The sequence below is a fragment of the Dendroctonus ponderosae genome, unplaced genomic scaffold, assembly GCF_020466585.1.
Source record: "Dendroctonus ponderosae isolate FM_Combo_2020 unplaced genomic scaffold, Dpon_F_20191213v2 Dpon_F_20191213_1, whole genome shotgun sequence".
NCBI lineage: Eukaryota > Metazoa > Arthropoda > Insecta > Coleoptera > Curculionidae > Dendroctonus > Dendroctonus ponderosae.
Window position 1 is genome coordinate 34,855,373 of NW_026017110.1, and position 18,263 is coordinate 34,873,635.

Consider the following 18,263-nt stretch of genomic DNA (forward strand, 5'->3'; position numbering starts at 1 on the left):
TCAAAATTGAACACCGCTCAGGAAGACTGCACGGAAATGCCGACGCACTATCCAGAAGACCGTGCAAAGAGGACTGTAGGCATTGTCAAAGAGTAGAACAACAGGCAGGAGTCACCTCAATACGAAGAACCAAAGTAAAGCTTAATGAACGGTGGACTACAGAGGAGCTTAAACGAGAACAAATGGAGGACCCAATAATTGGACCCATTCCCAAAGCGAAAACTGAGGACAAAAGGCCAGAGTGGAAAGACATCTGTGATAAGAATCCACTCGTGAAGGTATTGTGGGCCCAGTGGGACCCTTTAACACTGGATAATGGCTTATTGAAGAGAGCCTGGGAAAGTGCCGATGGCAGGTCTGTCGTAAGCCAATTGGTTGTCCCTGCGAACAAGAGATCAGAGGTTCTTAAAGAAATGCACAATGAAAAAAGTGGAGGACATTTTGGAATCAATAAAACTCTGGCCAAAATTAAATGCTGCATTTGAGAGGATCGCGATTGATGTAGCAGGGCCGTTTCCACAGACCGAGGCCGGAAACAAATACATTTTAGTTGCCATGGATTACTTTACTAAATGGCCTGAAGCTTACGCCATTCCCAACCAAGAGGCAACCACCGTGGCAACAGTACTTGTAAATGAGCTCTTCAGTCGTTTCGGCGCTCCTCTGACACTTCTTTCTGACCAAGGCCGAAATTTTGAGTCGGCTGTGTTCCAGAAAGTCATGGAAAAATTTGCTATTCGAAAGACTAGAACAACTCCATTACATCCACAATCCGACGGCATGGTGGAACAATTTAATTGGACTATGGAGCAGTATCTTTCCAATATGGTGGCGGAACATGAGCGTGATTGGGACGTACATTTGCCCCTTCTGCTAATGGCCTACAGAAGCTCCGTGCATGAAGCTACCGGTTGCTCCCCAGCCAAAGTGTTGTTTGGAAGAGAAATACGACTTCCTGGGGATTTGATGTTTGGAACACCAGGAGAGGAACAATCCAACACGCAGGACTATATAGAGGGACTCAGAAACGAAAGAGACTGAATGACGTACATGAGCAGGTCAGGAATAAATTGAGGATTTCCAGTGACCGTGCGAAAACGAGATATGACTTACTAGTCAATTCAAAAGGCTTCCAGGAACGTGACCTTGTTTGGTTATACAACCCAAGGAGGAAGGTTAGGAAGTCGCCCGAATTGGAAAAGACCTTACACCGTAATTAAGAAGATTAACGACGTAGTCTACAGGATTCAGCAAACCCCCAGAGCTAAGATGAAAGTTGTTCATCTGGACAAGTTGACGAAGTACCACGGAGCACCACCTGTTCGTGGGGCGAACAGTTTTAAGAGGAGGGCAGTCTTGCGGCTTGATTTTCAGCGCACAGCGGCAACGCAGCTTCCAGCGTTTTCGGGACGCCTAGCTCGATACTTCGAGAACGAACGGCAATAGTCGATTGGGCTATAGAAATCCCGAAAAAATGTAGAATCTTCGCAGGTCGTCGAGAGCCCTTGCGCGCTAATATAAATACGGCAAGGCGACCGGAGTGAATCAGTTAATCAGACAGCTATACAGTGAAATATGTAAAGCGATATACAGTGTGTTCGATTCGCGAGCTATAGTTTTGAGTTAGTGACTGTTATAGTTAGTATTTGAGAGTTCAATAAATTGTTGTATTTTTTTATTTGTTTACTGGAATCATTCGAACCCCGGGAAACGTAACAATATGTTCATTAAACAAAAGAGTGGGTGTTCTTCCAAAGCACTCTTTGCAAAACAGGATTTTTGTTATATTCGCCAAACGGCCAGACTGAACCTTAACATGTCATACATCACCTCAACCAGAGAAAGAAATTGAACTAAAATGTGTAAAAATACGGTGCCCATAAGAAAAAACAAAGTTGATGATGGTTGTCGAGAATAAGTCGGAGTTCTGATATAACATCGCCATGTTGTAGAAGAGGAAAATTCGCAATAATAAAAAATTATTTATTTTAAATTTTCTTTCCAAATAAGCCAAGGAAAATATTAAAACTATTTTTTCAAATTTCTATTTTTTTCGGATATTTCCGGAAGTTGCAGTAATTTTTAAAATATTCAATGAGCATTATAATAAGCTCTAGACTGCGCAACCTTGCCCAAATTTAGCCAATCTCATATCTAGTATGGCTACTGAGATCCCCATGGTTGACCTCCAAAACCAGACACCTTGTATACCAAGGCTTCTAGTCAGGCAAAGAGAGATAACGTTCTCGAATATTGCAATACTACCAGTTCTAACCTGGAATGTTCTCGAGCATCACAACAATACAGTGCTAACCTAAAATGTTCTGGAATACTCGCTCGGCACTAGAACTTCCGGATCCAACAATTAGCAATAAGAAATGAGCATTTTCCCAATAATTTTTCGAAATTCTTATGATTTGAGGTATTTCTGCCCTGCTCGTATTATAAGTAAGCAAGTAATGATATATAGAAATTAGCAATTCAATAACAACTAAGAACACAAAGTTGTAAAAGAAAACTGATGTTTATAATTATTTCGATCTCTTGTGTCAATCTTTAATTGGTTCCAGTCCGATCTTTTAAAACCAGTTCTTATCTTTGGTTCCAAACATGTTTCATACAGTTAACACATTTTAACATTAATCCCTTACATGAGATAAAGAGTGTTTATAATTTTTTTTTAAATGTGAGAAAAGTTTGCCCAAAATTAAACCTGATAATAATAAAATAATAAAAATATGTAATACAGACGTGCGATCGCATAAACACACAGAGACGTGGTTTTATTTTTGGCCAGAGTAACTATCGATCATGTCTAAATATCTAACGTGTAAATGCTTGGTGGTTTAGATTAACTCGAATAGTGTGTTATGGACCAGCAGAGATGCATTCAATCATAAATATGTTTTTCGTTTCAATACTTTTATAACTTTGATTAATGATGAATTTTGATTATTTTAAAGGTGAGGCAATTATGTCTCCGCTGCAATCAATGTGTTAAATAATGCTTCCGGGATCGATTTGATATGAGGCCAATAAGCAACAAAAATGTTCATGCATTTTTTAAGAAAGTTCTGGTATCCTCAAAGCCTTCGCCCGTTTGAAATTTGTTACCCATCATTTTGTGTTTATTTGTCTGCATATATCCGATGGATTTTTAAGATCATATAGACAGACATAAAAGTATAATTTGACAGTTTTGTACCCATCACGTGTATTTATAACCGCTATGTGCGAGTAATTTGACGAAATATTTACGCTCGCGGTAGTGACACCTTCCCCGAGGATAAATTGTAATTTAATATTTTGTGTTTTGAGGTAATAAATATTAATTTCAAAGAATTTGTGTGGGTTGTGATTCTGTTTGAGCGTTATCTAATCTTAGGACAAAGTTAAATAGGATTGCCGTTGCCATATTAGAGAGTTATTGGAAATTATAAATACTGCCATGCAGTAATAAGGTTAATCCTTATTGGGATGTTTAGTTCACCGCCGTCAATATTTAAAGGATCTAACCTAATTTTATAGATTTTAATTAACTTTACGTTGTTGTCTTTCTATTGTTTAGCTTTTTATTGAAGCTTGGACGATGTTTCAGCATTTCCGCGTAACTATTACAATGGAAAGGGCGTGTACAAATAGAAACTTGGCTATGCATACAATGAAATAACCTGCACGCGGACGTTCGGATTGTCAACTGCCAGTTTAAGTTGATTATTAAGAAGTAAAGCTGTACAGTATTCCTGCACAACAGGGTATGTGCATGAAATTTATTTTTGATTAAAAACATACTAGAATACAAGGTTTATTGCATATAAATACACTACGGGAAGAGGAAATCCCGAAAAAATATAATTTGCTGGTTAATGGACTTCCAAGGGGATCAAAGTAGCGACATGTAAACGCTATGTGATTGGTCCGACGTCACAGTACACGTTCGTCCAGCACGTAGCATGCACTTCTGTACAGTTACCTTGGCTTGTGTTTTATGGAGCTGTTTTATGAGTGTAAAATTATTGCTTTGTGGATTATTGTGGAAAATGACTGATAAAGGATTTTTTAAAGCACAATCAGATAACTTACCACTGCTTGATTTGCTGATTATGGTTGAGATTTTTAATACAAGCGAATGGTTTCCATCCGTTGAGCAAAGTTCAGTAAAATCCAAAATGAAAGCTACATTTCTGATTCAGATGATTGGGTTTCTGGATAAAAATTCAAAGTTATTGCCTTTTACAATTTGTTGGAAAATGCTAGAGGTACCATTGGAAATTTGGAAAGATTTAGCTTATTTTCCTAATCTAGATCTGATATGAGCAGCTGAAACAAGAAGGTGATATTTGCATAGTAAAATGTAAAATATGTCCAGAGTATAGAATTCGTTCCAATAATTATTCCATTGTCGTCATGGTGAATTAGAGAGGATAGTACTCATCCAAACGTGAGCGTGTCCGGTTTATATTAACATCATACAAATATACGCCCCTACGGTGGATAAAGAAGATGAAGAAATGACTGGGTAACAGAAACAAAAGAACACACTTGAACGAAAGAAACACACTTGAAGCTTTCGCAGTGGCGAATGAACTCGTAGTAATGAACACTTGGTTCAAACTGTCGCCAAGGAGACTATATACGTGGAGATCGCCTTTGTATGAACTGGGAAGAATAGTCGAGAACCAGATCGACTTTATGTCAATTTTTTTCTTGCATATCATTTTTATCTTGCAATACTCTGTTTCGTGCAGTTTTCGAGTGCTGTCTGATTCCATTGATTCCATGTTATATTTTTCAATGTTTGCTGGCGGTTTCATGATTCTCCGTGGCTGCTCCATTAGTAACGTCCACATGATAAGATCGTGATGTGTCTCTAGGTTGGCCTGCAGTTCGAGTCTTTAATTACATCGAGAACTTGCGATGGTGTAATTGTTCTGTTGGTAATGATAAAATCGGCCAATGATCTTTGGCCTCTCTAGAGTACGTGCACTACTCTACACGAACTCTGTGAATGAAGATGATTGATTTGATTCTATGCAAAAATCAATGATCAATCATCCATGGGTGACGAAGAACGCGGACTTTACGCGAACAGGTAAAGCAAAAATAATATGTTCTTCAACTTAGTCACTTATTCAAATGTTTGTAGTAAACAATGATCCGAGACAGGATATTATGGTCAAACAATTATATGCTAATGAAGAATCAGGTCACTGTTGTTCAGTTAACTCATGCGATTATTTTTCAAATAGCATTTTTATTTGGAATTTACTCTGCTGTAGACAAGTGCAGACAATTAATTATAGAAATCTCAAAAATCAAAACCGACAACACGCGTTTTTCACTGGTGTTAACGATGACATGGTACGACCATTTTTAGGAATTATGCGACATCTAGACCACTAAATGTAAATCACCGACGATCTTTTGCTCAAAACAACAAAGGCACATTTGCGAATAAACCGGCTAAAAAAAAAACACAAAGAGAGGTCATAGAAAGCAAAATGCAAATTTTGGTGAGTTTCGCAATGATCCATGTTGTCGATCATAGTACATGCGATTTACCATTAGCTCAGGAATAATTGATTAAATTTCCTACAGAGATCGTTCTCGGAAGAATCAGGTGAACAGTAATTGGTTGAAGAGACAATCAAGAACGTCCAGGTGTTGGAACCCAGAATTCTAAACAAAGTTCAAAGGGGATTCACGCAAGCTGGGAAGCGCATCACGGAGGGAGCAATGCAAGGTTATCGGAAATAATCTAAGCTCTGTTGGACTTTTACGGAACTGTCGAAAGATCAGCAGCAGAAAGAGAGCTACTTCACAAAACCACAGTCACGATACACGGCAGCAATGCGAGAAAATCTTGGAACATACAATACAGGCACATTTGTCTGGATGCACCGGAAAAAGGCAGAAATCATGAGGAATGGGAGCCAATTGTTATTGTTGAATAGATTTTTAATTACCAAAGCTTCTACTTAATTTTTAACTGAATTTTGAATCAGACTGTGAAGGCTTTTACGGCCGGTCACATCACATTTAGAAATGTTTTTCGGGCGTTGAAGCCGTGGTTCATTGGAGTTTCTTCCTGACGTTTCGTCCACAACTGCGGTGGACATTATCAAAGGCGATGAGGCAGTGGGCGAAGTGATCTCCCGTGCTTTCCGACAAAGACTGTTTCAACTACCGGATCCCTTGTCGTATTTATGCGGCCCGGCCCGTGTGCCGTGCCTTCATGCGTGAGAAGTGTGAGGCGAGGTACCTGCACAGTGGATCAAACCATCATCCCCGTGAAAAGAGAGGAGTCATTAAAACCCTCACCGAAAGAGCCAGAAGAATTTGCAAACCATCTGAGTTAGAAATAGAGTTGAAGCGCCTAGAAAGGGCATTTGGTTTCAATGGATACAGCAAGTACGAGTTTAATAGAGCAATTCGACCAAGAAACAGTAGAACTCGTCCGGCGAAAACAGATACGCATGATGAGCGTAAGCGTTGGGCTTGCCTCCCATACATACATAGAATGACGTACAGGATCGGAAGGATACTGGAGAAAAACAAAGTCAAGACAGTTTTTAAACCAACCCGAACAATCCAACAGACTTTGAGATCGGCCAACGACAAACGGGATCCTTTATCAGCACCAGGAGTCTACAGTGTTTCATGCAGTTGTGGCAGAGCATATATCGGCACCATAAAACGTAGTGTAAACACTAGGAAAATCAGCAGTAGCGGAGTACGCGCTGCTAGACGGCCACCAAATACGTTTCGATGAAGTGGACATTTTGCACCAATCTCAACAGTATTATCCGAGACTAACCAGAGAGGCCATTGAGATATTTAAACATGACAACAATTTTGATAGGAAAGAATAGGTAACCGCCCTTATATCCAGATTGAAAACGCGTTTTGCTGCAAACAGCGTGTGCGCCAAAACAATTGAAGCCCCACCCACTCCTCAGGCATGAGGTCACACGGCCGGGACGCATAAATACGACAGGGGATCCAGTAGTTGAACCAGTCACCACAGAGATCATCCAGGACATCATTAAGGGGACAAAGCGCAAAAAGGCCACTGGACATGATGGAATATCGAATGATGTCCAAAAGCAATAATTGAGAACCTCACCACAGTAGCAAACGCAATAATGGACCTTCAGTACTTCCCGGACACCTGGTAGAAGGCAATAGTGGTATTGATGCCCAAAAAGAGAGCAAGCAGGAAGCTGCTTAAGTCCTACAGGCCTATCAGCCTATTACCTATGACGGCAAAAGTTATAGAGAGGTGTATCCTGAACCACATCCAGGATACAATAGAGGACAAGAAGGTACTGCTGGCTGAGCAACATGGATTCAGACCGGGCCATGGCACTAACACACGTGGCTGACAACAAGGATCCAGCAAAGGTTAAACCGCCCAAGAAACGGTCTAGGAGCCGTCTTCCTAGACATGTCACCATGGCACCAGGCACTGATAGCCAAGATGATAACAGCAGGCTTTCCGGGACACCAAACTAAGCTCATCAGCAGCTGCTTATCTGGACGCAGCTTCAAGGTCAAAATCGAGAACCAGTTCGCAACCAGCAGACCGGTGATGTCAGGAGTACCGCCAGGATCAGTGCTGGGCCCTACTCTCTTCAACATATACATGGTAGACTTTCCAATCAACTCCAATACAGAATGCTACATATATACAGACGACGTAGCACTCAGAACCGCAGAGAAAGGCCCTAACATGACCACTAGACTCCAAAGACATTTCGGCCAGGTCCAGCAATGGAGCAGGAACTGGAAAATGGAGTTTAACCCGGAGAAAACACAAGCCTTTTTCACCAGGGGCTCCAAGACGCCGCCAGCCATACTTGAGCTGGCAGGACAGCGGCTGCTCTGGAGGTCCAAGGTAAACTATCTTGGACTCATCTACGACAAGCGACTGGTATGGCACGACCAGATGACAGCCACAGCAGCGAAGGCAAGATACCTGCTCCAGACCTACTATCCTCTGCTGACAGGTAAGCTCTACTTGAGAACAAAGGTTATAGCTGACAAACAGCTAATCCGTCCGGTGCTGACCTATGGATCAATTGCATGGTCCACGGCCTGCATCACGCAAAAGAAGAAGGTGGCGGCAATTCAAAACAAGATATTGGGGATAGCAGCCAAGGCCCCGTACTTTGTCAGAAATACCACCCTGCAAAAAGCAAACTTAACAATAAAGTTCCTGGATAATGCCCGGCAAAGCAAGAATCCCACAGTCCGGGATTCTTGCACTAACAAATTTTACAGTGACCGCAGACCTCTCCCTGGGGACACTGTCTAAGAAGAAGACGTGAACCACATGCGATGACCAGTTCCAGCACTACATCGAGGACCATGGGCTAGCTTTAGGTTAGATTTAGGAAGCAAGAGAGGATGTGTAGGCTTAGGTTAGGCATGCGTCTATGCCAGGTTTAAGTAGAATAAGGTAGAGGGCAAACTGTACACTAAATTGTTAGTTCGTAAGTATCCGCCATGGAGTCCGTAGAGGACCAGGACTAGCTTTAAGTTACTTTAGGTAGCAAGAGAGGCTGTATTAGATTTAGCTCTAGACTTAGGGGTAATCTGCCCATGTTAGGTTAAGGTAGATTGAGGTAGGTTAAGTCAATGATGTTAGTTATACATAGAGTGTAAAACAGTCTAAAGATGTTAAATTTAAGGACTCGTAGATAAGTTAGCAGAAGGAAATTATAAAATTTAGCTGTAAATTATGTTCCAACGGTAATTGAACCAGTTTAAGTCGGAAAGTACGGGAGATTACTTCGCCCACTGCCTCATCGCCTTTGATAATGTCCACCGCAGTTGTGGACGAAACGTCAAGAAGAAATTCCACATGGATCACGGCTTCAAATCCCGAAAAACATTTCTAAATACGAAATTTTTTATTTCCCACTTTTTAGCTTATGCGTAGAGATAAGTTGTAGTACTTGTAGAGAAATGTCCTCATCAGAAATAGAAACATAATTCTGAAAATAAATATATAATAATAGCGGACTAAATCAATTCCATTTGGCATTAAATAGGCTTAATTTGAAAATGCGATTCAACTTTGATCAAATTAACGTTTTTATTACTTCTGCCCTGTGTAAAATTGCTTTCATTTCAAAAATGTACAGCTGGTTAGGCTGATTGACACAGTCCACTGATTCGGATTCGCCTGTTGATTTAAAGCGCCTCTGTTCATTTCGCAGTGATCCGAGTAATCGTTAACGAAAACTTACAAGGAACTGTAGAAAAGCAATTATTTCTCCGATTAAATCGATCTCTCTATCTGGTCAGGGGTATGTAGTCATGGCGATCCAGAATACATTTACTCCTGAAAAGTTTCCTCGGCATTTAAAACGTGTTCTCCTAGGGTCAATTGGTTGCTCTCCGACCGAAATGAGTGATGTCAAAGGTTTAGTAAAGCGTGGAAAAATTTCTAATATTTTTTTCGGTTCAACGACTACCCCCACAAAGCTCTTAAATTTGAAAAGTTTCTTGGTTGATAAGGATCTGTTATTTTGCTTTCTGATGTTGCTTGGCTAAAATAACTAGTTTATAGGCACAGGGCGGCCAAAAATCTGCTGTTGATTCAAAATATAATTAACAAAGCAAGTCGCTCAGAACATTTCTTAACTTCTAATCCCGTGCAGAGTAGATTGCGCCTCTCCAATTGCTAAACAAATAAGAAACTATCAATACTTATTATAACGAGGGCGCTTGTAAAACAAAAAATGGGCGATAGCTTTCGGATCCCAAATTCTATTTAAAGAGTCGAGAGTAATTTGGATGCAGCTACAGGAAACGTACTACACAATAATCACGGGCGAATTTAATGCGAAACTGGGTTTGAACCACGTCCATGCAGCGGTGGTAATAGCTAATGTGTATATGGGGAGACAAACGAGCGAGGCCAAAGACTACTTCACTTCTTATACCAGAAAAATCTTTGCATGATGAACTCTTTTTTCGACAAGGACCTCAACGTAAGTGTACAGACCCAGACGACAGAGCAAAGAATGATATAGATTTTATTATAGCGAACAAAAGGGAAATAATTTAAAACCTAGAAGTGTTCAACAAATTTTAGATGGGAAACGATCTGTTATATCAATGTACGTATCGATGTTGCACGATAGATAAGACATCCCTAACATGCAAAAATGTAATAAGAAAAAAGGGATGTTAAGTTGAGTTAGCGGCAGGTAAAATAAAGGTCTACAAATAAAAACTAGGGAAAACTAAAATTGGGCCTTGTTCGTACAATATTAATCTCCACGTCCACATACAGGGTGGTTTTTTAGTGCAAAAGCGTCCATTATTTCCGATGGTGTCAAACTTTCGAAAAATAGTTTTATATAAAAGTTGTTGACGCACAAAGTGTGCACATTTAAAAAATATCTTACATGATACAGAGTATCTGAGAAAGGCGAGGCAAGATCAAAGTGTATTGTTTTTAAACAGAACTACCAATTTTTCAATAGCTCATCAATGCAGCTGCATATGCACCGTAAATTGTTTTTTTCTTACTGGCGACGCTGGCAGATTATCGCCAGTTTAGAAAAATTTTACTTAAAAACATGATATCTAAAAATTCATTGTAGAAGTAAAAAAAATCAGTTAAAGATACAAAAAGATACGTCTTTTCAATCACCACAGATTCGTTAAAGATTCTATTGAACCAAAATATCAATACATTGTACATGTTGTTAACAATGTAGACTTCAATCTAAAACTTTTTAACGCAATGTAACTTTTGTTTTTCAAATGGAAGTAACTGTATATTAATACGTCATTAGATAGACAATTTACAAGGTTAGAAATTTGCATTTACACTTTAAGCTGTCAAATCAACCGTTTTCAAATTATAATTTATTTTATTTAAAAATTTCAAAAAGTTGTTACATTTTGTAAGGTGGCTATGGAATTAATTAAATAAGTGTCACGGACGGCACTGTGGCGGCTTTAACCAGCTGTCTACGAGATCCAAAAATCGAAGAAGATCTAAAACGACATATTAATGATATCTTACGACTGCTTTCTAGAAAATCACAGAACATGCATGGAGAAGACAAGATTTGAAAGGGGCAATAATAAAACCTGCCCATAGTTTGCCTACCAGAGCGAAACAGAAGAAGGGATAAGAGTGGATAGCAGAAAAAATCTTGCGACTGAAGGAAGAGATAAGACAAAATTCAAACAAAAGAATAATGAACTACACAAACAAATCAGAAACAAAATAAAGGCAGTTAAAGAAACTTTTTATGAAAGAAAATGCGAGGAAATTGAAGAATTACAACTCAAACATGACACTTTTGACCCGCATTAAAATATAAAGGAATTGGCAAGCAAAGAGACACGGAAGCATCCTACTCTATTATACATCGCAAAAGGAGAAATAATAACCGATCTACAACAAAAGCTTCTGACTTGGAAGAATTTTGTAGAATAATTGTTCGACGATGAAAGACAAGAACATAATATAAATAGCATACCAGAGGACCAAGCACTAGAAATAACTAAAGAAGAAATAACATACGCTATAAAAACAATGAAGAATGGTAAATCACCGGGTATAGACGGGATTATATCGGAACTGCTCAAGCTTGTGGAAGGTGATTCGGCGAATACCATAGTCGACCTTTTTAACTGCATCTACAAAACAGGAGAAGTACCAAAGAAATAGCTGCTGTCAACCATACCAAAAACGGCAAACGCAAGACAGTGTACCGTCCATAGCACAACAAGCTTAATGGTACACAGGTTAAAAGTTTCCTCAAAGTTATTCACGCACGAATTCACAGAAAACTAGATGTGGATGTTGGTGATGCTCACTAAAATGACGGAACAAGAGAAGCACTATTTGCACTTAACGTTATGTGCCAAAGATGTCGTGATACGAACCAAAAATATGTGTTTGATTGATTATAAGAAATCGTTCGATAAAGCACACCACGAACATTTATGAGACTGCTTGTATAAAAAAGCTTGGATGAAAAGGACATCAAGATTATTTCCAAGATTTACTATAACCGAAAAACGGATATTCGAATAGAGCAAGAGAAAGAATAGAACAGAGAAAGTTCCGATTAAGAAAGGCGTATGACAGGGATGTATACTCTAACCAATATTATTTAACCTTTACTCAGAAGACATCATAAACAGAACACTTTCAGAGCAAGATATAGGTATCTACTAAAATAAATAGCACCCCAATAAATAACTTAAGATATGCCGATGACACGGTTGTAATTGCAGTAGAATGCAGTGAAGAACACGGATTATTACTTAGCATGAGCAAAACAAAAATAATGGTGGTATATAAATGACAAAACTTCCCTAACATAACCGCACATGGTCAAAAAATGTAACGTGTGAAAAAATATAATTACCTGAGAACTGTTATGAACGAAAATAGCGATAGCCCTGAAGGACTCAGGATCAGAGTGGCAAAAGCTAGAGCCACATTTACTAAAATAAAGTAAGTGTTCTGCGGACGAGATCGAAGCATTAAGCTTAAAATCCGCCTTGCGAGATGTTGCGTGGTGCCGGGTCTTTTGAAAGGAATGGAAGCGTGGACATTGAAAACGATCGTTACCAAGATTATAAAATCATTTGAAATGTGGATATACCGTAGAATACTGAGAATATCGAGAATATGGTGGACAAAGAGAGAGAGAGAGAGAGAGAGACAAATGTGGAGGTTTTGCCAAGAATGCAGAAAGAGAAAGAATTGATACTTACTATTAAGAAGCGCAAACTGCAATACGTGGGACATTATGAGGGGGATAAATACCAATTACTGCAACTTTATTATCCAGGGGAAAATAATGGGCAACAAGTCTATAGGAAGAAGAAGGAATTCATGGTTGAAGAACTTAAGAGAACGGTACAATTGCAACAACTGCCAAATGTTTAGATCTGCAGTATCAAAAATGCGTATCGCTTTGGTGATCGTCAAGCTTCGGAACGAAGACGGGACCTAAAGAAAAAGAATGCACGAATAAAAGTTAAACAGTATTAGCTGCCTACGTATATACATTTTCAAAATCAAAAGTAAACGTGCATTTTCAAATAGCCCATTTCATGCAGCTCCTTATATTGAATCGTAAAATGAGTGCAGGTGCCTTAAAAGCAATAAAGTAATTGTAACTTTCAGGAAAAATTGATTTGTCCAATAAAATCCATTGCAAATTGTGAAAAACCAAGGCCGCTATCGGTCAAGCAACAGGAAGCACTGATAGAATTTGTCCACAGCAGGCCCAAAATGGTAAGGCTGATGACATCATCTCTAACAATTCCCTACAACATTTTTTGGGAATTCTAAAGAACCCTACAAATTTATTGTCTGTTAAATCAAAAGTTATATAGTCCTAGGTATGCATTGAAAGCTCAAGTTACTCCATGCCATCGTCCACGTTCTCAGTTTTCATGCCTTTAATATAACATTACTGAATTCCTTAACGTTCATTTAAAAAATACATTCAGCACAAATTGTTAAAAAGTCGATAAACCCGATACTCAGAAACGAAGCATTAATGAATAGGATTTGAGGTTGGAAAATCCGGTGAGATGCCTTTCCTACTGCGTCGTATCAGCCGATCATTAATTCTCCCTGGAGAGAAACTCAAGTGTTTTTCTACGCCCTAGAAACGGAGAAACTTGGAGAACGAACCATAATAGTGAACCAAGTAATCAAGCACAAGACACCATGGTTTCGCACCGAAGTCAAGGAATAGTGCAAAGAAAAAAGAAATGCCCACCTAAAATATTGTACTATGCGAACGCCAGAATCATATAATAAATATAAGTAAGTTAGGTACAAAACCAAAGACTTAATGAGAAAAATAAAAAACGATCACTGGGTAATGTTCTCCACTTGGTAATGTAATGTAATCGAGCAGAAAATGATATTTAACTACCTTGGCGTAGAACTTTTCGGCTTTGAGTATATTGAGGCAGAGGTGAGAGATCAAACAACAAAAGCAATTAGAATAGCTGGATGTCTGAATGCTATACGGTGCAATAACAGTATGGGAACAGACATTAAATCGAGGATCTACAAAATCGTCATGAGGCCGGTGATGACATATACCGTGGAATCCAGGCCAGAAAGAGCGAAGACCAAAAGACTCCTAGAGACAGCTGAAATTAAAATACTCCGTAGCATCCCCGGAAAGACACTGCTAGATAGAGAGAGAAGCGGTGATATCAGAAGTCAGTAATGTCAAGAACATCAATGAAGGGGTAGCAAACAGGAAGAAGGAATGGAATGAGCACATAAGCAGGATGGACCACCGCAGACTTGAGAGAATCGCTCGCGACAGGCCCCATTGGACGAGGAGACGTTGGGCGCCCCAGGAAACGATGGAGCTACAGCCTCGCGCAGTGAACGATAATTGAACAGGCGATTCGCCTAAAATCAAGAATGAAGGAGAAGATTATTTTAATGATTATTTGAGTAAAAACAATTAATTACGAAATTTAATATAGATCCCCGGTAATGAGAATTTGTCATTGTCATCAGAATCATTATCAAAGTTGTGTCTTAAAATAGCACATTTTAAAATAAGTTCAAGCGATGATCTGCCATATCATATTGAGAAAAAGCTTTTAACGTTGTTTCGGATCTCGTGCCAGGGAAACTACGGAAGAAATACCAAGAAGCTTGTGTGTAGTGAACGAACCGCAGTATAGCGGTAATAAATTGAAAGAAGCACTAGTGCGGTAATAAACATTATGAAATTTAAAATAGTGGCAAATCGTAGTCGTTATGTGAAGTTTCATTGGAGTTTATAAAAATAGTTCAGAATTCCACTAAACTAATTTACAGTGGGAATGAGAAAATCATCTATATCAAACTGATTCAATTAATTCGGAAGTCAGTAAATTCAATTGTAAGTATTATGATAACAAATTTTAAATTTTATTCTAAATATCTGAAAGACCGCAAAACTAATTTAAGCACTGCCTTGTACGCGAAAAGTTTCAATTCCCTTGGACGCGGAAAATTAAAAACTTTTGCTCCAAAATAAAAGAAATGTTTATTTAATTATTGTTAAGTTCTATAGACATTTTGAATAATTTATATGTAAACTTTCAGCATTTTATGCAGCTTAGCAGTAACTTTAATCGTAAAGATAAGAAAAATTTCCTTTAGCAAAAGGAAATTAATTTTCAAATGTTGGCTGTGAGTGAAAGTTGTCTCATGGTATATAGCGTCTGCAATCATTTGAATTTGTGTTGAAATTCAATATGAGAAAATACACCTTTACTATAGTTTTGACCAATTGGGAAAATGATAGGACTACCGAACAAAACATCGATCAAAGGACCACGAAAACTAGTTAAACGTGGAAAGTGATTGCATACCGAGATTAAGTCGAAGTTGGCGACCCGCTGAGTGTTTCTTATATGCCATATAAGCAACAACTACTATCACTATATCAAACTATCAAAAAACTACAGTCTTCAAATTCATGATCAATACACAAATAACACTACCTAAAACAATACACTCAAATGTTACGTATGGTCCCTACTTTTATACTACACGTAAAACATGGACAGTAAAACAAGACGATATAAAGAAGTTAGTCGCCTTTGAAATGTGCCGAGGAATCCTTAGCATACGTTGGACCTCGAGTGTTAACAATAATGAACACCTTGGCAAACAGCCTTCCTCGGACACATAATGCGGCATGAGGAGTATAAACAACTGCAGCTCATCACGAAAGCATGATCGATGGTAGACGCGGTATAGGAAGTAGATTTAAACCATGTTTTTGATACCGTCTCATAAAAGCGAAACAGTTGTGCGCACTTCGCTCCAGCTGCAGCGGTTTATCGATTTAAAAGTTCTTTTTGGAACCGGCTCATAAAACCGTAATAGCGGTGCGCACTTTGCACTTCGCACCAGCACAGAACCGATGCGACACCGTCGAGCGATCTATCCAGCTGCAGCCGTTTGCCGATTTAAACCGTTGTTTTTGGAACCGTCCTATAAAACAGAAACTGTTGTGCGCACTTTGCACCAGCTGCAGCCGTTTGCCGATTTAAAGGTTGTTTTTGGAACCGTCTTATAAACCTGAAAAAGTGGTTCGCGTCAGCGCAGAACAGATGCGGCATCGTCGAGCGACCTATCCAGTCGCAGCAGTTTCAGTAACCATTTGTCAACGGAAAATATGTTGTATGTAGTTGCGCGTTACCTTAATGATTGTGTATCACTTTTTGTTTATGGGAATTACTGTTCAGTTCTCCAGGAACCAGCTAAAATTTGTTTAGTTGCTGCGAAGATATAAATTAGCTTTTTTAGTCTATAAGTATGTAGTTTTCTAATATTCTGTAAGAAATCCTGAAAAAGAAGATTTCTCTCATGAAACTTAGCTCTTAGTTATACGCCCATTACCAGCAAACTAAGCAGAATGTAGACTTGCATATGAGCTATGAGCAAACTAAGAGTCTAATATACAAATTCCACCACAGTTGAAATGTTAAATAGCAAACCTTTTTGAACAAGGAACAAGTTATTTGAAGAGTACGTTGTAAGGTCGATATATTTTTTAAATTATTTTTTGGTGGTACTAAAATTAACTCGAGTAATACTTCGTCCAGGTTTGAAAAACACGCATTTCTGTTTGTTGTTATTGTGGATTATTTAATGTTATTGTGAAACGAAATGCGAGAGATTATTTTCTAAAACGGGTGCTATCATAAACGCGTAGAGAACTAGAATCAGTAAAAAGCATCTGCAAAAAAATGTATTCTTAAATGTTAATTCATTTTTAAATGAAAATGAGATGTTTAAAGATTTTCGCATATAAACCGTATATTTTATTTAATCACACTAGTTTATTATCAGGTCTTCTTCAAGTAGTTGCTTTTGACCCATGTTTTGTTTTTGATTTTAGAATATTTTATTTTAAGTTTTCCAATGTTAAGAATTATGTTTTTAATAAAGGAAATCATTATATTTGATCACTATTTCTACTATCATCATTCTGCATTTTTTATGAAAATTTAAAAAGTAACATGTTCCGTTTGGATCCTCATTTTGAAACCTATTATCTAGGTGAACTGGAACGTTGGAACCCGTTACAGAAAAATAACAGTTTATCACACTTCTAATAGGAAGGACGAGGAAGTCATGACTGCGAAATATAAGATACTGGATTCACACCGGCGGAAACATCCTTGACTTATGTACAAGTTACGTATGTTTCATTAGAATTATTACATCGATTAATGCTAAAAAAAGAAACACTTTTTTACATTTGGAATGTTTTATGCGCAAATTTGATGTTGGAAATAAATTAATATGACTACTTTCTAGATTCTGACAGCTTCGAAATTTGTGGTTCGGAAGAAAACAAGTTGTACATTGCAAATCATTCACGGAGAACTTTTAAATATTTTTAGAGTTATATTTATCCAATGTGAAAAAATAGGTCTAGATCTACATCTCATCACATTGAAACTATCTTCTTTTAGAATAAATATTTTTTGTTGTATTTTTCTGAACTTTTTACCTTCTGCCCACAACACCTACAGAAGAATTACTCCAATAGTTAATTGGCCCAAATAAATTATCAATTAAATAAGACATTTTGCTATTAGGTTGCATCATTTTCGTCTTACTAAAGAAATAATTAGCTTTAATTTAATTACTATCGGGAGCCAAAGAAATTTTTATACGCTAAACATATTTGATTTTGACTATTACAGCAACAATGAAAATGAACCCCATATAATATTGTACCGTGGATGGCCGAGTATTAACTCTTTCTTCTGCTTCCAACTTTTATTCCACTCGGTACAACTTTAACTACGGAACAGGAACAAACTAACTTCAAAGTTACCGTCAACTTCACTAACAATAACAATAACACAAGGAAAACACGCGTTTCCGACTCGCGGGTTTAACCTTCTTCTGCACTCGGTCGCTCCTGTCACTTCACTCCCCCCGTCTGGTTCTCGTCGTCGCTTATATCCTTTTCTCCAGGTATTCCAGATAGTTCTAGAAATCTCCAGAACAGGTGCGAAACTTCCCGCTTGTCAGTGTCATATTTGACAGTAAATGGGGCCCAAATGGGGCTCCCATTTACTGAAATACCATGAATTTCGATCCCCCATTCCAAACGTGAGTACCCTAGGCCATTTCCGTTACACTGCCCCCCTTCTAAACCCTGATCGCCCCGATTAGGTAATTCCTGGATCATGGTTATATCTGGGCAAACGGTGAAGGTGGA

General features: G+C 38.4%; 1 protein-coding gene across 1 annotated transcript in view; it reads right to left on the minus strand.

The window, feature by feature from the left end:
* LOC109541573 (adenosine receptor A2b-like) overlaps positions 1 to 18,263 on the minus strand; it is a 184,470-nt gene that overhangs the window by 139,056 nt on the left and 27,151 nt on the right. The gene's annotated exons all lie outside the window — the stretch shown is intronic.